The sequence below is a fragment of the Bubalus kerabau genome, chromosome 19 (assembly GCF_029407905.1).
Source record: "Bubalus kerabau isolate K-KA32 ecotype Philippines breed swamp buffalo chromosome 19, PCC_UOA_SB_1v2, whole genome shotgun sequence".
NCBI lineage: Eukaryota > Metazoa > Chordata > Mammalia > Artiodactyla > Bovidae > Bubalus > Bubalus kerabau.
In genome coordinates this window covers 50,220,178-50,242,466 of record NC_073642.1, presented here as the reverse complement: position 1 = coordinate 50,242,466, position 22,289 = coordinate 50,220,178, and the positions used below count along the sequence as shown (strand labels likewise).

Below are 22,289 nucleotides of genomic sequence, written 5' to 3'. Positions count from 1 at the left end.
GATAAAATGAGATTTAGAAAATGTATAAAATTTGTCCCAAGTTGTCCAAGTGTTTCTTTTTCAGTGGGTGTAATTGACATATAACAAACACCCTCTTCCAACAACACAAGAGAAGACTCTATACATGGACATCACCAGATGGTCAACACTGAAATCAGACTGATTATATTATTTGCAGCCAAAGATGGAAAAGCTCTATACAGTCAGCAAAAACAAGACCAGGAGCTGACTGTGGCTCAGACCATGAACTCCTTATTGCCAAATTCAGACTTAAATTGAAGAAAGTAGGGAAAACCACTAGACCATTCAGGTATGACCTAAATCAAATCCCTTATGATTATACAGTAGAAGTGAGAAATAGATTTAAGGGCCTAGATCTGACAGATAAGACTGTCTGATGAATTATGGAATGAGGTTCGTGACACTGTACAGGAGACAGGGATCAAGACCATTCCCATAGAAAAGAAATGCAAAAGAGCAAAATGGCTGTCTGGGGAGGCCTTACAAATAGCTGTGAAAAGAAGAGAAGCGAAAAGCAAAGGAGAAAAGGAAAGATATAAACACCTGAATGCAGAGTTCCAAAGAGTAGCAAGGAGAGATAAGAAAGCCTTCTTCAGCGATCAATGCAAAGAAATAGAGGAAAACAACAGAATGGGAAAGACTAGGGATCTCTGCAAGAAAATCAGAGATACCAAAGGAACATTTCATGCAAAGATGAGCTCCATAAAGGACAGAAATGGATTGGACCTAACAGAAGCACAAGCTATTAAGAAGAGATGGCAAGAATACACAGAAGAACTGTACAAAAAAGATCTTCACGACCAAGATAATCATGATGGTGTGATAACTGGCCTAGAGCCAGACATTCTGGAATGTGAAGTCAAGTGGGCCTTAGATAGCATCACTACGAACAAAGTTAGTGAAGGTGATGGCATTCCAGTTGAGCTATTCCAAATCCTGAAAGATGATGCTGTGAAAGTGCTGCACTCAATATGCCAGCATATTTGGAAAACTCAGCAGTGGCCACAGGACAGGAAAAGGTCAGTTTTCGTTCCAATCCCAAAGAAAGGCAATGCCAAAGAATGCTCAAACTACCGCACAATTGCACTCATCTCACACACTAGTAAAGTAATGCTCAAAATTCTCCAAGCCAGGCTTCAGCAATACATGAACCGTGAACTTCCTAATGTTCAAGCTGGTTTTAGAAAAGGCAGAGGAACCAGAGATCAAATTGCCAACATCCGCTGGATCATGGAAAAAGCAAGAGAGTTCCAGAAAAACATCTATTTCTGCTTTATTGACTAGGCCAAAGCCTTTGATTGTGTGGATCACAATAAACTGTGGAAAATTCTGAAAGAGATGGGAATACCAGACCACACCTGATCTGCCTCTTGAGAAATTTGTATGCAGGTCAGGAAGCAACAGTTAGAACTGGACATGGAACAACAGACTGGTTCCAAATAGGAAAAGGAGTTCATCAAGGCTGTATATTGTCACCCTGTTTATTTAACTTCTATGCAGAGTACATCATGAGAAACGCTAGACTGGAAGAAACACAAGCTGGAATCAAGATTGCCAGGAGAAATATCAATAACCTCAGATATGCAGATGACACCACCCTTATGGCAGAAAGTGAAGAGGAACTAAAAAGCCTCTTGGTGAAAGTGAAAGTGGAGAGTGAAAAAGTTGGCTTAAAGCTCAACATTCAGAAAACGAAGATCATGGCATCCGGTCCCAACACTTCATGGGAAATAGATGGGGAAACAGTGGAAACAGTGTCAGACTTTATTTTTCTGGGCTCCAAAATCACTGCAGATGGTGATTGCAGCCATGAAATTAAAAGACGCTTACTCCTTGGAAGGAAAGTTATGACCAACCTAGATAGCATATTCAAAAGCAGAGACATTACTTTGCCAACAAAGATTCGTCTAGTCAAGGCTATGGTTTTTCCAGTGGTCATGTATGGATGTGAGAGTTGGACTGTGAAGAAGGCTGAGCGCCAAAGAATTGATGCTTTTGAACTGTGGTGTTGGAGAAGACTCTTGAGAGTCCCTTGGACTGCAAGGAGATCCAACCAGTCCATTCTGAAGGAGATCAGCCCTGGGATTTCTTTGGAAGGAATGATGCTAAAGCTGAAACTCCAGTACTTTGGCCACCTCATGCGAAGAGTTGACTCATTGGAAAAGACTCTGACTCTGGGAGGTATTGGGGGCAGGAGGAGGAGGGGACAACAGAGGATGAGATGGCTGGATGGCATCACTGACTCGATGGACATGAGTCTGAGTGAACTCCGGGAGTTGGTGATGGACAGGGAGGCCTGGCATGCTGCATTTCATGGGGACGAAAAGAGTCAGACATGACTGAGTGACTGATCTGATCTGATCTGACCTGATTGTATTAGTGTATAATAACTGATAATATCATCAGTTCAGTCACTCAGTCGTGTACAACTCTTTGCGACCCCATGAGTCGCAGCACACCAGGCCTTCCTGTCCACCACCAAATCCCAGAGTTTACTCAAACTCATGTCCATCGAGTCGGTGATGCCATCCAGCCATCTCATCCTCTGCCGTCCCCTTCTCCTCCTACCCCCAATCCCTCCCAGCATCAGAGTCTTTTCCAATGAGCCAACTCTTTGCATGAGGTGGCCAAAGTATTGGAGTTTCAGCTTTAGCATCAGTCCTTCCAATGAACACCCAGGACTGATCTCCTTTAGAATGGACTGGTTGGATCTCCTCACAGTACAAGGGACTCTCAAGAGTCTTCTCCAACACCACAGTTCAAAAGCATCAGTTCTTTGGTGCTCAGCTTTCTTCACAGTCCAAATCTCACATCCATACATGACCACTGGAAAAACCATAGCCTTGACTAGATGGACCTTTGTTGGCAAAGTAATGTCTCTGCTTTTCAATATGCTATCTAGTTTGGTCATAACTTTCCTCCCAAGGAGTAAGTGCCTTTAAATTCATGGCTGCAATCACATTCAACACTAAAAAGCTGAAAGTTTTTCCTCTGAGATCAGAAACAAGACAAGAATGGTCATCCTTTTTTTTTTTTTTTTTTTCCTTCAACATAGTATTGGGAATTCTAGCTGGAGTAATTAGACTAGAAAAAAATAAAAGGCATCCAAACTGGAAAGGAAGAAGTAAAACTGTTACTATTGGTGGATGACATGATATTATACATAGAAAACCTGACAGACTTTATACCACCCCCACCAAAAAAAACCCACAGGATAAAAATAGTCAGTAAATTTGCTGGATACAAAATTGTTTTACAAATACCTGTTGCATTTTTATACACTAACAACTGTCAAATAGAAATTAATAGAACAATCCCATTTACAATTGCATCAAAAAAGAATAGAATACCTAGGAATAAATTTAAGAAAAAGATGAAAAATCTGTACACTGAAAACTATAAGACATTGATGAAAGACATTGACGGTGACATAAATGGAAAGATATTCTGCACTCACAGATGGGAAGAATTAATATTTTCCAAACATCCATATTCCCCAAGGCAATCTACAGATTCAATTCAATCCCTATCAAAATTTCAATGTAGTTGCTCACAGAAATGGAACAATGCCAAAATTTTTAAGGAAACACAAATGTCCCAAACAGCTCAAGCAATCTTGAGAAAGAATTATAAAGCTGCAGGTATCATACTCTCTGATTTCTAAGTATATTACAAAGCTATAATAATCAAAATAGAAATAGATAGATCAATATAACTGAATTATTTTATGGCAAAGGAAGCAAGAATATGTAATAGGGAAAGAACAACCCAGCTGTTTAACACCTGACACATGTAAGGTCTGCTGCAAGAGAATATATATGACTGAGAAGAGGGACTAATGAGATTACCTGGAGCTTTGGTCTATATAGTCCCCTAAGACACACCGAATGAGAACACAGATTTTTGGTAATATTTTAAGGACATCCTTAAGTATCTGGTTCGTTTTAGCATTCCTTGCTAACACAAGAAAAGCTCTAGATGTAAGTTTTGCTTACTCCAACTGTGTTCATAGCTCACAGATTCTAATTCTGGTCAGCTATATTGAACATATATACTGATATTCACAAGGAAAGTTGGGTGAGGGTGAATGCTAACAAGCAGTTTCCTCATGTCAGTTCAAAGCCACCTGAGGGAGTTCAAAAGCCTCATTCTGTGTATAAAAGTAACTGTGGAGGCCACGGTCGCCAGTCTACCTCAGACTACGCATCCAAGTCTTTAGTTCTAAATCCTCACTATGTACTAAAATCACCTGAGGGCTTTTAAAAATTATCTGATGCTTAGAACACACCTCCAGAGATTCTGAATCAGTTAATCTTGCTGTGTACAAGCACTGATAATTTTCAAATCTCCTCATATGCTACAGAACATTCAGGGTTGAGAACCATTGAACCAACCCAATCAAGATAACCCCATTGCCATAGCCAGTGATTGCTTTAGGAATGGGCATGAGACCCAACACTGGCCAGTGAAACATGAGAGAAAATATTTTGGAGCACCTCTGGGAAATCCTTCCTAGATCTTAAAAATAGAAACCAAGGAAAGATAGTTTCTCTTTTGGATGTCATGTCATGTCTGGACTTGATATACAGAACTACAGTAAACATCTTGCTTCCTAAAAAACAGTTGTAAGATAATGTTGATGACAAGATGATGAAAAAACCAGGGCTCTGTAACAATCTAAAGGGGTGGGAGGTGGGAGGGAGGTTCAAGAGGGAGGGAACATGTGTATACCTATGGCTGATTCATGTTGATTTATGGCAGAAATCAACACAACATTGCAAAGCAATTATCCTTCAATTAAAAATAAATTTAAAAAAAAAGAGAATGAAAATATTAAAGGAAAAAAGTCTTGATATTATTGATGTATGGGATCCATCTTGCCTCTGGACTTCCAATTATGAGAAATATTATATTTCCTTATCATGCCTTATTTGAGTCAGGTTCAGTTCAATTGCTCAGTCATGTCCCACTCTTTGCAACCCCACGGACTGCAGCACGCCAGGCCTCCCTGTCCATCACCAACTCCTGGAGTTTACTCAAACTCATGTCTATTGAGTCAGTGATGCCATCCAAGCATCTCATCCTCTGTCATCCCCTTCTCCTCCCACCTTCAATCTTTCCCAGCATCAGGGTCTTTTTAAATGAGTCAGCTCTTTGCATCAGGTGGCCAAAGCACTGGAGTTTCAGCTTCAACATCAGTCCTTTCAATGAACACTCAGGACTGATTTCCTTTAGAATGGACTGTGTGGATCTCCTTGCAGTCCAAGGGACTCTCAAGAGTCTTCAACACCACAGTTCAAAAGCATTAATTCTTTGGTGCTCAGCTTTCTTTATAGTCCAACTCTCACATCCATACATGACTACTGGAAAAACCATAGCTTTGACTAGAATGGATGTTTGTTGGCAAACTAATGTCTTTGCTTTTTTTTTTTAGTATGCTGTCTAGGTTGGTTATAACTTTTCTTCCAAGGTGTAAGTGTCTTTTAATTTCATGGCTGCAGCCACCACCTGGAGTGATTTTGGAGCCCCAAAAAATAAAGTCTGCCACTGTTTCCCCATCTATTTCCCATGAAGTGATGTGACCAGATGCCATGATCTTAGTTTTTTGAATGTTGAGCTTTAAGCCAACTTTTTCACTCTCCTCTTTCACTTTCATCAAGAGGCTCTTTAGTTCTTCTTCGGGTTACTTATTTTCAAATTATCATTGATCCAGCATGTTATACTAATGACTATATCACATATTTGTGTGACCAAATAATTCTGGCTGTATATTAAAAGTTTCCTCAGTTTTTACTATTATTGCTCATGATTAATTATGTCACTGTTACCAACAGTCCAGACCATTCAAATTTAAAAATGCATAAGAATGTATTCTATTTAGAAATTTCCTTCTAATTCAGTACCTAAAATTAGAAATAAGCCATTTTTTCTGAGTTAATTCTACTATGCTCATCTACTATGAAAAAATAAGCTATTTTTTCTGAGTTAATTCTGCTATGCTCATCTACTCTGCCAATTCCTAATACTATAACAAGTATAAGTAGTTCTAAGAACCTATTAACAATAAGTAATCTTGCTTCCTTATCATTCATTTGTGTGGATAGTTAGTCAACAAACATTAAGCATTTTCTGTGGACCAGATACCATGCTTATATTGGGCTATACAGATTTTAAAACATGTTACCTGCTCATGAGAAGGTCACAGTCTAGTAACAGAAGTATATATGCACAGATAATTACAATTCCATGTTACTAATTTATGATGGAGGCTAAAATAAGATAATTTTTGCAAAAGAGACAAAGCAGGTTTGCAAGAAAGCAAAAGAAAGTCTTATTAATTCATACTTTTATTAAAATCTCCAAGTATCTCTGCTTAGAAATAACTTCAATACCTCCTAGGGAAATAGGAAAACAGAAAATGAAAGCCTGATAGCCAAAGTGAACAAAGGACAGAAATGAGATACTTCAATTGTAGAGTTAGGAGTCTAATTTCAAAACAATATAAAAGTACCAAAACTTTGACAAATGGATTTCTTTTAAACATCAGGGGAAGTTGTTCTCAAAACTGAATGCTTTGCACAACTGTTTTATTTGAAGCAGAAGGGCACTAATGAAATTGCCTATTCTGAAAGTCATAAATAAGAGCAAAATATCCCTGTATCTTTAGGTATCGATTTTCTATATCAATCATCACTGTTTTGCTAGAAAACTAATATTGCTCTAGAGTGTTTTTCCCCATTCCCCAGAAATCTTGCTTTTGCATAATAAGAAACATTTCAAAACAACTGTCAAAAACACAACATACAACAGATTTGATTATACCTATAGTTTCTAAGATTGAATAAACAAGCAGGTTATAGAAATAGTTCATTTTATAGACTTCCAATGTCATCTTCTATTTTTATTCTTACTCATAATAGGAAAGATATTGACCAAAGGAAAGAAATAGACTGTATTGGGTTCTGAGATGCAGGTGCTCTTTGATACATTTTAAAATCCTAATATATGAATCCAAAATCCTCTCTTGTCAGTTCATAAAAATGTTTGATCAAACACTTGAAGTTAGAGATAAAATGTCCTATATGTGTTTTCAAAGCAGTTAATATCCTAAATATCCTGCCCAGTTTTAAAGTTTTACATGATTCAGAAGATAATATCTTGAACATGCATGTATTTGGTTATCATAACCTTGAAAAACTAAAAAATAAACAAATTTATTGGTTGTCATTTCAAAAAGTGACATTATATCTGCAAAATGGTTTTTTCTTAAGGAGTATATGCCCAAGTAAATTTCATTGTTAAATGTTATCTGATATTCTTCTAGAGAAAAAAAAAAACGTGGTTAGAGAATTTGCTCCTCCAACTCCAAATTATTTTACTAAAAATCCTTTCCTTCCTAAAAGCATAAGCCTGAACCTTTAGAAAGACCAAAAAGGGTTTATACTTTGGACCTGATAAGGATGATTTGCAATTATGCCAGCCCATCTTCTGAGTGTCCTGACCGATATGCAGGTCTTGAGGAATCCAGTAATGCTACAAGCTATACTGTTGAAGTTGTCCTCAATTTCTTTTATCAGGAAGATTCAATTAAGGTTTATGACAAATCCATTAAATGTAGGAAATAAGCTCTATTTTGGAGCTGTCAAAAAAAAAGAGCAGAGGATAAGCAAGGTAAGGGAGCCTTAGGCGTGCCTGACACTATTCAGATTTCATTGTCAGGTGATAGTCCTAGGAGTTGTATGGACTCAACCACTGATGGACAGCTTATTGGCAGACCTTTCATTATGTGAATAGTACAATACGAGAGCTCCAGAAATGATGGGTATAACTCTATCATCAACTCACTACTCATTTTATATAGTTATATATATTTTCACCTCTTCAAACTAAGCATCACCCAGTGGCTTCCTTCATATTGCACAGAGACTGTGTGTGCTATTAACTTTCATGATAGAGAGACACTAAGCTTTGCTCTGTGTTGGCCTGGAAAGATGCTTAATATCAACTAATTCATTATTTAAAGGCTCTTGACTTAAGTATTTTTCCAAGTAAGTATTTTTTTATCAATGTTTTGATGTCAGCTTATTACTTCTAAAATTCTATTCAATAACCCGTGCATCTTTACCTCTAGTGTATAAACCATTTTAAGTACAGAACCATATTTTGGAGTGCTAAAGATAGCTCAAACATTACCACTCCCCACCCGCCCCGGACACACACCTGTTAAGGAGCCCTAAGAGTTCAGATTAAGAGCCATGCATCTAACAGATCTTCAAATGTGTCCTTTGAATATTGAAACTGGACAAAGAACATATTTTTCTTTTTATATTGTGTATGTATTCATATTTATATAGACAATTTATGCCAAAAACTCAAAATGTTTTACACTTTATTGAATTATAAAAATAGTGAGATTGGTAGAATCAATTTATAGGAAAGGAATTATGTTCAAAACATAGTCTCGAAATTTAGATTTTTCAGGCAAGACTTTTGTCACCCATAACCTAGGGAGAGATGAGATTCCCAGGAATTTTCCCAGGTACATTTCTTTGCTGGGATCTCACTTCCAGTCTCCCTTCTTCAGGCAGAAGGCCCTGTGTCCTGTCCCCAGGCCTCCCCACAGAACAGATTTAGCCCTAGTTCACACATTCCACTCTGGTTCTCTCTTCATTTATGGTGGCTGGGAATTGAATGCTCAGCTATGAATTTAAGAAAAATTTTGGAGTGTTTATTGAGCATTTCTAGGCCACGAATTTGGAAAATTTTTGTATTATATTTTATTATCTTGATTTAAACCTAGAAACGCCTATGTATGTGTTAGTCTCTCAGTTGTGTCAGACTCTTTGTGACCCTATGGAGTGTAGCCCTCCAGGTTTCTCTGTCTATGGAATTCTCCAGGCAAGAATACTGGAGTGGGTAGCCATTCCCTTCTCCAGAGATCTTCCCAAACCAGAGATCGAACCCAGGTCTCTAGCATTGCAGGCAGATTCTTTATTGTCTGAGTCACCAGGCACCAGTATTTTAATATTTTACCATGTTCAAGTTGAAAAAATGATTTTTACTAAAAAAATGAATATGTTTAAATACATTGTCTGCTTTTTCCCTGATATTCTCCCATTTAATTTTTAACTTGGAATTTTTTAAAAAATCCAAAGGTAAAATATTTTATTATTTAATATTAAGAAGTTTTATAGTTTTAAACACACATAAAAACATAGAAACAACATAAAAGTCTAAAAATCCACATTTATCAATTGCTTTGTTATTTTTTAGCTGAAATGGCCCATCTAATCTGCTGAGCTTGCACTCTTCCAATTCTGTTCTGCTGATGTCATGTAGCTGTCACTCATCATACCATAACCTCTTCACCTTCTTGAGGATTCTTTTCCAAGCTGAGTGTCTCAACTCTGGTAAATTTCAACACTGGTCCCTATCTTGACCTTCTGTCCCCAATTCCCAGTACACTTTCTGAGTCCCACTTGCCATACCCCAGAATATGATTCTAAATAATAGTGTCTGTGATTAGACCACATCTACCATCAGATATTCCAGATGCAATACTCCATCCCAATCCCCCCGCCCACTGATAATCCTAACTCACTCAAGCTGAACCATTGTTTCTGAGATGTTCCTTAGGTTATAGGCTATTAAAGCCTCATTCTTTGAGAGCCCAACATTCCTTACGTTATCTGATCATCCACCCCATACAACCCACATAGTTGGGCTCAACACATGGTCTCCATAACCCAAGCAGTGACACTCAATTCCTCATGCAAACATCACAACGTCCCTTCAAGGAAGGCACAATTTCTGCACGTGAAGTACACGACATTTCAAAGCTGGCATTGTTCTACAAATATACTTCACAATAAAGCCAAAGGACAGTGTGAAAGGGAAAAGCAATTTTCTCCAACTCAAAGGAAAAGCCCCTTCTCACTGATAAAATTGCTGACATCTAAAGCCATTAACTCAAAGAAAGTAAAAGAATTAAAGTCCTGGTGAGAGGAATGAGAGTTTGGTCCCGGCTCTGCCCCTTGCTAGCCATGAAACTCCAGGCAGTCATCAAACTGAGTCTCAGCTTCATGATCTGCATAAGAAGTCAGCTGGGAGAATTTTTAAATAATGTGTGTGGAAATATATGCATAAAAGTTAATGTGCCAAATTAATGTAAAATATGATATCATTAACACAAATGTTATTAGACCTCTTGGTCATGGGAGAAAATTCAGGAAAGATGCAAAATTTGCTCCAAAATTCAAAAAGCTGGCCATATTCAACAAAGAATAGTCTCACCCCCTTTAATTACTGATGATAAATCTGCACACTTTAAAACTTAGGTAAAATAGGAAAGAGTTTACAAACCAAAGAGTCCCACACCTAATGTTCATCTAAAACTAGAACATTTAATCCAAAATATACATTTCTTCCTCTATACCAACCTTTCCCCAGCATAATGTGTGAAATATCATTTAGTTAAAATAGACAATAGATAGATAGATAATCGCTCAGTCGTGTCCGACTCTTTGCAACCCTAAGGACTATAGCCTACCAGGCTTCTCAGTCCATAGAATTTTCCAGGCAAGAATACTGGAGTGGATTGCCATTTCCTTCTCCAGGGGATCTTCCCGACCCAGGGATCAAACCCAGGTCTCCTGCATTGCAAACAGACTCTGAGACACTAGAGACTCAAAATAGACAATAGTCTATGATTAATATTTTAGAACAAGATGATTGGAAGAGATCTTATAGGTTATTTGATCCACTAATTCAAGTTAACTTTAAATGTCCTCTGTAGTTTCAAAATGGTTATTTAATCTGAACTTGAACATAGTAGAGTAACAGTGAACTCAGTACTGTAACATGAGCTACTCCACATTTTCATTAATTTCTCAGTGTGTGTGTGGCAGCTGGAGAAGGGGAATGCAGAAACCAGTATTAACATTCACATTTAAACTCTATGGATGTGTCCATGAAAACAACCCAAACCATTGCAGAGGCTTAGAAAAGTGATGTCATGATGGGATTACATGGGTGATGAATATTCTTATGAAAAGATTCAACAGTGTGCTACAAATGTGATACTTAACCCTAAACTGAATGCACTGAGGATTATTTTTATCAAAAACGTCAACTGAATCAATAAATGAACAGTTTTGAAAAAACCCAGTGTAAGCCTGTCAAGTCTCTCTGTCTCCAAGTAAAAATCCTTTTATTTCAAATATTCCTTTTGTGGCTTTGTTTTGAGTTCTTTTGCCATTTCAGCCACTACTCTATGAACACACTCCAGATTATCTGTCACTTAAACTGCGGTGGTCAAGAAGGAAGTAGAACACTTTGAGTGGTGTAACTAGTAACTTTTGTGTTTCCACACCTAGGAAGCAACTTGTGCTAATGTGGCCTCGAGTTGTATTATTGCTCATTTATTTGTGACTATACCATACTCCTCACTTATATTGAACTTTCTGGTAATTAGAATTCTTACACATCTTTCTTACATATCCTTTTTTATATATCCTACGTATACTTTTTTATATATCCTACATATATACTCATATACACTCAGTTGTTTGAGTTTTGGGATATGCATCTAGGACCTTAAAAGAATTCCTGATAATACCTCACATTGTTAAATGTCACCCACGGGGATACTGGGATTTAAGGAGAGGGGGCAAGAGTACAAATGCAGACATCTGCCATCAGTCAGGGTCCTGCCATGCAATATCTATTCTCTTTCTTCTAATTTATTCTACTCTCAAGTTTGATGACTGAGCATTCTATACCCATATCCAAATTAACAGCAATAACTAACATTTCTGAGCATGCTTTGACACTGCCTCACATTATTTATCCCACTTAACCTTCACAAGAATTCAATGAGGCAGTTACTATCACCATTTTAAGGATGAGGATACTGTGGCTTAGAAAGATTCAGTAACTTGCCCAAGATGGCATTCCAAGAAGTGGTAGAAGCAGGATTTGATCTCAGTCTGAGCCCTAGTCACTATAACTGCATTATATTGCATTGCCTCTGTCAGTCATTAAAAAATGAATTTAGTAGGGCTAAGGACAGAATCATAAAGCATGCCTTTATGAGAACTGCCTAATGGGTACAGCCTTTCAAGCCTTCACCTAATATCCTTAACACTCAGCTAAATCAACCACCATATTAACCCAAAGGTATCTTGAAAGACTTGGCCAATGCCTTGCTTTAGCTCAGATACATGGTTTTGTACATTCCTCTAAGCTACTGATTTAATAACCCTACAAAGAAGTAAATTGGGTTAGTTTGATGTTTCTTCTGAACATTGAATCCTTGCTTTCTTTGCTGGCTGTTCCCCAACCCATTTCTTTAATTGTTGATTCTAAAATCTTACCTAGAATTATTTATTTTTCCAGATGATAATTTATGGAAAACTTCTTTTCCCTTAAGAAAGAAGAAAAATTACCTGTGTTCATTCTTCTAATACTACCCCCCATTCTTCACGGTAAAGAAGTTTGAAGACGAGATCAGAAAATCTTAGTAGTCTGTCTCAAATTCATTGAGCTTTAGGGCACTAGGCAACTGGGAGTGCAGCTAATTTTGTGTCAGTAGCACATAAAATGTGTGTTTTGAAGCAATAAAAAGATGGCAATGAAAACTATAAAGTTCATGTTTATAAAATAAAGTAATGAAAAGTAAATTGTTCCTCCATCTGAAGTAAATTCATGTAATTCCTCTCAATAAAACCTGTGCTTGAAAGTAAATGCTTATGGCAACTCCAGCTATTGATTTCTGCAAGTTAATAATTTCTGTCGGTGGTATACAATCCCAAGATGGCTGGTAAAACATCTGTCGGCCTGTGTCATGTTCCAAAAAGTCAGTCAGTGGGTCAATAAAATTTGTGAGTGTCTTTGGTGTGGAGACTATTCCAGAAGATGCAGTGGGGAAATGTAAAGTAAAGAAATGTATACATTGATTCAAGGACCAATGAATCTCAGTGACATCTCTCTGGATAAGAAAATAGAAAGTAAAATCTAAGGCAATTTAATGCTCCTCTTGGAACAGACTAAACCTTTTCCTAAAAATGACAAGCTAGTTTAAATCTATATATTCTCACTTATATGTTTCTTGGTAATGGAAAATAACATGTTTTAAAGATGTTAGATTTTACTGTAGTGATATAGCCCATACCTTTTGAGCTTTAACTTCTCTTCAGGCATAAGAATGTTTACTGAATAACACAGGGAGCGGCAAGGTGACCCTGAAGTCTTAGAATGGAGAGGAACTGACCCTTCATGTCATCCTAGGCAGAGAAGAGAGAGTGTGTGGGGGAAGTACACCCAAGGGAATGCACCATGCACTCGGCTCTAAAGCAGAGGTAGAAAGAGCAGAAAAGGCCACTCTTAAGTCATCACTTGGTGGTAGGATCCTGAGGGCCTAAGGGATCATGTTTAAAGACAACTCTCAGTAAACAGAAACAAAGAATGAGACTAAAATCTCCAAGATGTTATATACCTGAGCAAACCGGTATAAAACTAGGAATGCAAAATTAGCAACATTGGACAAAGCCAGGAAAGAAAACCAGCTCTAAATACAACAGACTGTTCTCTGAGTCAGATCTACAGAAGTGGTCTGATTCAGATTATTCTGAATGCAATTGGACATTCTCTTAACAGAGTTTGGAGAAAGAAAACTTGATGTGAGTCATCAGAAACCTATTCATAAAGTTATTTAAATATAGCTTTTAGTTGTCTTTGTTTAGAAAAAGTCCTCCAGATACAAAATAAAAAGACATATGAATCAGGTGGGTACAACTGATATTGCTATTAATACTCTAGGACCTAACAGAATGCTGCTGGCTTAAAATAACTTTTCTCTCACTATGGAGATTACAGACCCCAAAACACCAAGAGAGGAGCATTTAAATGTCGCTAGTCTAACATTTGCATTCTATATGCTTACTGTATAATAGAACCTCAGTGATATTTAATTAATAAATAAAGTGGTCTAATAATTAAAGTGGTCTAATTATCTGATCATTAATTAATAAATGATCAGATAATTAGACCACTTTAACTCATAGTTCAGCTGGTAAAGAATCTACCTGCAATGTGGGAGACTTGGATTCGATCCCTGGGTTGGGAAGATCCCCTGGAGAAGGGAATGGCTACCTACTCTAGTATTCTGGCCTGGAGAATTCCATGGACTGCAGAGTCCATGGGGTCACAAAGAATCCGACATGACTGAGCAATTTTCACATGTGGTCTTCATTCCAAAATCTTCCAGGAAAACTTGTTAAAAATGCAGAATTACTGACACAGAATCTCCAGGGATACAATCCAGTATCTACATTTGAAATCTCCAGAATCAGGCTATGCTCTGCTCTTTCCTGGCCCTATGCCCATGGTGAGTCTCACTACCTCTCCAAGTAGCCCTCTCGTTCACAAAGCAATGAGTAGAGAAAGACCCTCTCCTAACATAGCCGCGCTGATCACATCCTGGCATGCTCACAAGGCCCACAGCACCATGCCTGTCACCTGCTCAGTGCAAAGGAAATGGGAGCCTTACAATCAGCAAATGTCACATGGAGTGAATGACAGAGGACAGAACGTTTTGGTTCTTTTTCTCCTCCTGCCATATGATAGATTGTAATCATCTATCACAACCATAAACAGTTAGTACTTATTAAATATCAACCATGTGCGAAACAGAGTCCAAAATAGGCACTTGACATGTTCTGATACATTCACAATGAACTCATAATTTTACCTATTGCACAGAAACAAGCCTCCCATGGCAGAGAATGTCAGACAGGAGGCTTTAAGTCAATTACCTGCCTCTGAGTCCCAAAGATGTGTTTGTATCCCAAACTTTTACTATGTAAAAAATCTCTCTCTTAAAATACATTTTCCTTCTGGAGGAAAAATGCATTTTCTCTTAAAAACCAAAGGATGAGACTTCTTTAGTGTGTGACAACGAATATTAAAATGGGGATTTATTATCTTTTCACACTCTTATTTGTTGTCCATGAGAATATCCTGAACAGGAAGTTCATTAGCAAGTCTGCCTTGATTAAGATCTCATAAAACTATTACAGACAAAAACCCTGTTAACAACTGAAATCATTATCTGGGAATTTCCTTTTCAGGCTTTTTTTTTATAAACAAGTTCACCGCACCACTAAACTGGTCAATAATGTTTATCGAGCACCTGCTAAATGGATGAGTCTGGGCGGGCATGTTTGTTCAGTGCTTATAGTTAGACTTTTCAGTCCTGATGATCTAGTGAAAAAGGAAAGATTTTTCAACTCAATAACTTAATACTTGCTTATAAAACTTTAAGTCCTATAATCTATCTACACTTTATTTTTGCGATGGCTGTCACCTGCTCATTCCATCCATGAGGTAGGAAGTGACTCCCACTTTACAAACTCTCAGTTTTCTATAGAATTCAGAAAAAAGTTCAATAATTTTTATCATTACTTTCAGTATATTTTTAAATTTGTTTTTGTTGTCTTGATTTAAAATTCAAAATATCTAGAGAACAATAAAATACAATATCTTGCTGGGCAAATGAAAGCTACCGATTTAAACAAGTGATTTCTTCATAAGTTAGTCCTCTCTAGAATAAGGTGAGAATCGGGCAATTTCAGATTTGATCACTTTATGCATTTAAAAGCTCTCACTATTTTGCTTAGTTTCCAGTCCCTTATTTGTCATAAAAATTCTGGCTGAATGACTCCTTGGGTAAAGGCAAGTTCTATTTTATATCTCCCATTCGTTTAATTGGTTTTCAGAAAGATACTGAATATTTAATAGGTCTGGAATTAGCTAGAATGTGCGAGCTGGCATCAAGGACATCACTCATGATGGGGTTCCCAGGTGGGAAGGTCATTAGCAGACAGTACCACTTCCCTATGACAGAAGCTGACTGAAGATGGCACAAAAAAGTTCAGAATGAAGGTTGATGCTGTTTCCCTTCATGACATCTCCTTTACCCAAGCTTTCCACACCAGGCACAATGTCATAGTCGCAGCCTTTTCTCATTGAAGACACAGCTAAGAACAGGGCTGGGAGTGCTGCCTGACAGACCTGCTGTTCTGGAGTCCTGAGGTTTCATCTTAGCTTTCAGTTTCTTTCATATCAAATACAAATGCTGAAGCAACAACTCAGGAGCTAGGGCTCTCTTTAGACTGTGCTAAAGAGCAGTAGTTTAAAAAAGAGAGAGAGCGCTTTCATTTGAAGTTCTAACCTGACAAATCTAATTTGCAAAACAAGTGAACCTAAAGGCATGCAAAGTCTCATTGGTCAGAGTGAACCACCCACCCATGTCATTATCCTGGATTACAGCCTGACAGTCCATGAAAGGCTGAACAAGGCAAGCTAACCTTTAGTGATCAACTTGTATTCTAAAAGTACTTCTGACAAAGAGGCCTGCTCTGGAAAAAAAAAAAAAAAAGATAAACATGATGTTTTACCAACTCGAACTTTTCATTCATTTGTTCATTCATTCATGCTACAAGTACTTATTGAAGACTTTCACTTTATCAGAGAGAGAGCTGTGTGAAGTACTACAAGACAGGTGGTGGGAATCTCATGGTAAAAGATAGTCATGAAACTGACTTCAGAGAACTTAGAATTTTATGGGGAAGACAAGTCATCAATACTACAATTTATAATTTTTAAAAATACGATGTTTTATTAGAGGAGAGTAAGTGAAGCAGACCATGAGAACATACTAGAAGGACCTAATTTTGTTTTAGAATCAAGGAAATCTATCCTGTGGACATAACATGTAAGTTGATCCCTGTGAGATAAGTAGAGGTTACTGACTGTGTCAGACCCTCTTATGCACAATTTCAGATGTTCTCAACCTCACCCAGTTCTTATTCCAGTTGCCACCGAGATGACCAGCTCTTGGCAGCCAGCCTCGAACTGCTTCAGCTCAGCCTTGCCTGGGTCTCAGCTCCCACCCCAGGGCTTCCCTGCTGATCCCTCAAAACTCGATCAGTGACTACTTATGTGCAACCTGAAGTGTAAGGGATTTAAAAACAGGTGAGGTGAACATTTGACCGTGAAAAAGAAAGAATTGTGAATAAAGATTTCCTCCTCTTCAAGCCTGTGGGCTGTTCTGGAAGGAGTCAGTTTTTGAGCAATCAGGTTCCTGAACAAAAACTCCATCTCACAGCCTTTTCTGACTCTCTCTCTCCATCTCTGCTTCACCCTCCTTGTCCCTCACTTCAGTTCCCTGAAGGTAAAGTCTCTAATAAAGGAGGAACTCACTATCTTTGCTTCAGACTCATATTCTAGAAAATGTAAGCTAAAATACCCTGAAAAAATAAATAAATTCCAGCAGGGAACCACAAGTACAAAAGTGAGAGTTCTGAGAGCACAGAATTTAATATGGCTGGACAAAGAGTATGAGGGGTAAAAAGGCCAAAAAGAAACTATTTTTGGAGCCAGGTAAGAGTTGGTATATTGGTTTAAAGAGTGTAACTATCCAATATGGTTGCCTTTAGTCTTTTATGGCTATTGAATGCTTGAAATGTGGTAAGTCCAAACTGAATTGAGTTGTACATGTAAGACACACACTAGATATGAAAGACTTAATACCAAAAATAATACTAAAATATCTCACATATCTTAAAGCCACAGATAGCTTTAAGCTGATTAGTAACATGATGGGATTTGTCTTTTTGGAATACCACCCTGACTGTAGCTGTGGAGAATGCAACAGAGAAAGTCTACATGTAGATACCACTCAGAAGGCTGCTAAAGTAATTCAGAAAAAAAAAAAAGTGTCCCAGAAGTTGTGGCACTGTGATTAAACAGATTCAGGAAATAGAATCAGCAAGGCTTGAGGCAAGATTGAATGTTGAGGTGACAGAGACACCAAGAGTTTTACTGTGGATTCAGGTGTGGACAACCGATACACTTAACAAATAGCTATCAAGAGGAGGCTGTTAATCCTCACACTCCCTTAGAGCCCAGCAGTGATTCAGAGTCATCCATGCTCCTTATTTCTACTTCCAGACTATTACTTTTATTGAAACTCCTGCTCCTCTGAGGCTCACATTTTTTTTTTTACTAAAACATGCTCCCACCTTCCTATTTGCTGTCATCTACCTACCACCGACATCTTTCACCTCATTTGCTGAAAAGTTTCCAGTTGGTCTTTTCTAGCAATCCTCACTTCCAGCCCAATTCTTACATTATCTCAGGAAAATTGAAGGTACAACATCATGAACACTTGGTTTCTTAACCGCCTCATCTTTAGTGACACCTCAGCCACTCATTCCCATAAGCACATTGTGAATCTGGTTATCACCAGCAAAATCATGGATTCGAGTATTTCACCCTTCAACTACAGTTTTCCACATTTCTTGCTGCAGAGCTATCTCCCCTTGAGCCACAGCAGAGCTTCCTCTTTCTTCTTCTTCTTTTGCTTACTCCACTTTTCAGGCCTTTCCTTACCCTGCTTACATTACATCATTTCAACACCCTAAACTCAGCCTTTTATTCTTTCCTCAAAACTGCATGAACCCAAATATGCCTCTCTGATTGCCTGTCCCCTGGGACCTGAGTCCTGCTGGAAGAAATCACCCAATAGGTGATGGGCAAAACTGATGTCACCATAAACATGTGGCCCTCAGCTCACCTGAGCCCTCAACACAAGCTTTAAACCAGACACCTTTCTTTGGTTAACATTTTCCCCATCACCCTAAAAATATTTCAGACTTTCTCCAGCATCTTGAAACCTCAAGTTTCCCCTCCCTCTCCCTTTAGTCTCAGCAAACGATCCCTTGCTCTGCCTCACAGAGAAAATATAAACTGCCATGGAGACACTCCCTCAACTTCACATAAAACAGAAAATCTAAGAGCATTCTTACACAGTGACCTGAGGCGAGGTTCTCTTGCTCCCAGCTAAGACTCACTCCTCCACAGGTACTTGATAGCCCTGCTCCTCCAACCATTACCAGAACTTTACTAAAAATAATTCCTTTGATATTCTGTATCTGCCATTCTAAGGAATTCTACCACTCTAAGGAATCCTCGTCAGGAGCTTTAAACTTCCTTAAGCTTCTCACATGTTAAGGCGGGGAGGGGGTGCAGGCGGGGTGGAGGGGGAGACGCTTCCTCTTACTTCTCAAATAATCACCTTATCTTGCTTCATTTTTAACTTTAAAAATTTAATAAAGCTGTTTAGGATTACTGTATCCATTTCCTATTAACTAACTAACCCCTAACTCACACCCTGACTTCTATCCTGAATATTCCACAACCCCTGTGTGAACATTTGTTGCCCTCCACATAAGCATATTATCTCCAAGCTAGAGAGCCTTTGATGTGATTGCTTTTGTCATTGTATCCATTTTCATCTTCTTTTGCTTTTCACTGATTGTAATCACCTCTTTTACTTATTTAGTGATCACAGTAAGTATAGGGTTATCCTGCCCTAAAGCATACACAGTTAAACGCATTTTTTTTTTCAGCTGATGCTACCATTCCGCATACCAGGCCCCTGCACTAGATCTCCAGGTAAAACCCTGAACAGTAATGTCAGCCAGTTAAAAAGGTACCAGTTTAGTCAAAAACCACTGAGCTGAGTAACTCAGAAGAAACAGAAACACAATCCACTTTTCACAGAGCGGCAGCAGAAAGCCCGGTCTAAGGCAGCTCGAACCTTTATTTTCCCCAGTGTCAACAGCTCTTTAGGAAGACAGATATCTCTTACTAATTAGTCCTTAAATTGACCGACCATTTAACATTAACCCATAACCTAAGAGAAAGCGGTAGTGGGAAATTTCACATAGGTAGGAGAAGGCAATGGCACCCCACTCCAGTACTCTTGCCTGGAAAATCCCATGGACGGAGGTGCCTGGTGGGCTGCAGTCCATGGGGTCGCACAGAGTCGGACATGACTGAGTGACTTCACTTTCACTTTTCACTTTCATGCATTGGAGAAGGAAATGGAAACCCACTCCAGTGTTCTTGCCTGGAGAATCCCAGGGATAGAGGAGCCTAGTGGGCTGCCATCTATGGGGTCGCACAGAGTCGGACACGACTGAAGCAACTTAGCAGCAGCAGCAGCAGGATAGAACACCTGGATAAACACCTCAGGGCAAATGCTACAATCATTCCTCTCTGGTGATACTTAACCAAGGATATATTGAAAATGTTCTGAGGAAGTTAATAAAATATTGATAACTAGTCCCTGAATCTAAATATTGCATTTCAGTAAATCCGAGGTGAATCCTGAGTTACAAGGATGCTACAAAACTACAAAACTCCCCAAGGGATTTTGTTATGAGAATTGGAAGTCATTTGAAAGCTTCTAATGTGCCAGGTACAGGGTGAAAAGCTTTACACACATTGTCTTATTTACTCTTCAGAAAAACTTTATTTGTGGCTGACAAAGTGATTTGACTAGTATTACGTACCAGCACCAGGTGTGGGGTGAGAGAAAAAACTGCTAACAGGCTTGGAGGTAAAGGGGCCTCCACTCCTAAGAGAGAAACATAAATATAGGTGATTTCTTCCCCTCGTGGGGGTTAGCGTGTCTGCCTACACTTCTGGCCACAGTTTCAGCTATTGTGAAGTCAAGGGAATCCTTGCCTGAAGTGAAAGCTGACACAGTGAGGGTGGCAGAACAGAAAAGTATGTAGTAACCAGGTTCTTAGCTTCAAGGGACACAAACCCATACACCAACTCAGGCTGATTTAAGGACAAAGAAAATTTGTCAGAATCATTCAGAATCTGGAAAATTTGGGCTCGAAGGTATATATCTAACAACAAAACTCTCAGTCATACAGCAGACGTGGTGCAGTGAAAGAAGTTCTGGGTCACAGAGAAACTCAGTCTTGATGCAATTACCTCTGTGGCCACTGCTGAGAACTCCACTTGCAATTGCCATCCCTGTGGCTGATTCTAAGGAATGGCAGAGCGCATCTACGTGATAGAGTCTAGGGCTTAGGCTTGTAGCCCTGTAACCTGGAATGTTTGGAAATCAAATACCTGGGACTTCCAGCCTTGATACTAGGAGGTAGGTTCTACCCCTACCAAGAATACATAAGGTGGGAAAGTCTTCAAAACATGGCAAAGTGGTTCAGATGCTAGAAAACCAAAATACAAATACATACATACACATATGTATATATATAAATAAATATAAAATGATAAATACTCACCACAAATGAAGAGAGGCTGGGTCTTAGGAGATGTTAGAATTTTTTTTTAAATAATAACAGAAGACATCATTATACTATTCTATTTTTGCACATGTCTAAAAGGTTTTTAAATTAAATGAATACTTCTGTGTAAACATCCCAACTGTTGATCTCATTCTCCGGTATATTCGTTTAATATTACTGCTGTAATACATCACTGCAAACTTAGTGGATTAAAACAACACAAATGTATTATTTTCAGTTCTGGAGGTCAGAAGCTCTAAAATCAAGCTGTCAGCATGCCTTCTGTAGGAGCAGCATCTAGAGCTTGTCCTGTCTTCTTTGGTTCAAGCTCCACTTCTTGCAGTAGCATCACTTATCCTCTGCCTCCGTTGTCACACAACTTTCTTAAACTCTAACCCTCCTCCTTCCCCATCTTATAAGAACTTGTGATTACATTAGACTCACCTGGATAATTCAGGATAACCATCCCATCTCAAGATACCTAGCTTAATCACACCTTAAAATTTCTTACCATATAAGATAACAGTCCCAGTTTCTAGGGATCAGTACCAAACATCTTTGAGTTCCATCTTCAGCTTAGTATACCTGGTAATACCACTTGTTGTTTCTTAAGTGTGATTTTTTTTACCCAAATCAACACCTCAATTGGGAATCTGGACCTTATGAGTAAAAGTCATCCTTTCTCAACCTCACTGTTCAATATCAGCATCAGCAGAACAGATAACACACGCAAGTACGGAAATTTGAGGGAATACAATAAAGGGATAACTTATGAAGATATGGACATCTTATAGAGAACCATCAGAGAGAACGCAGCGCCCATGGACTATTACAACAGGTTGCTTCTAACCCCCTAAGCCTTGAAGGTGACCAATGATCAGAACTGAAGCACAATTAAGGTCATGGGAAAGCTACTGAGCTAACGATGGCTCTGCAACTCGAGTCTTTTATCTAACTGGCCAAGGAAGGACTTCAACATCACCTGGCCCCAGGATACCTGGGTTCTAGAAAATGTCAGAGATTTTATAATAGATTCTCTTCCCCACTAGCCATTATCATTACTATTGACTTTTGGGTTTTTCTCTCTCTCGGATAATC

The 22,289-nt window shown here is 38.5% G+C and overlaps 1 pseudogene; it reads right to left on the bottom strand.

Moving 5' to 3' along the window:
* Positions 1–22,289, bottom strand: part of LOC129634132 (elongation factor 1-alpha 1-like) — a 364,634-nt pseudogene that overhangs the window by 228,399 nt on the left and 113,946 nt on the right.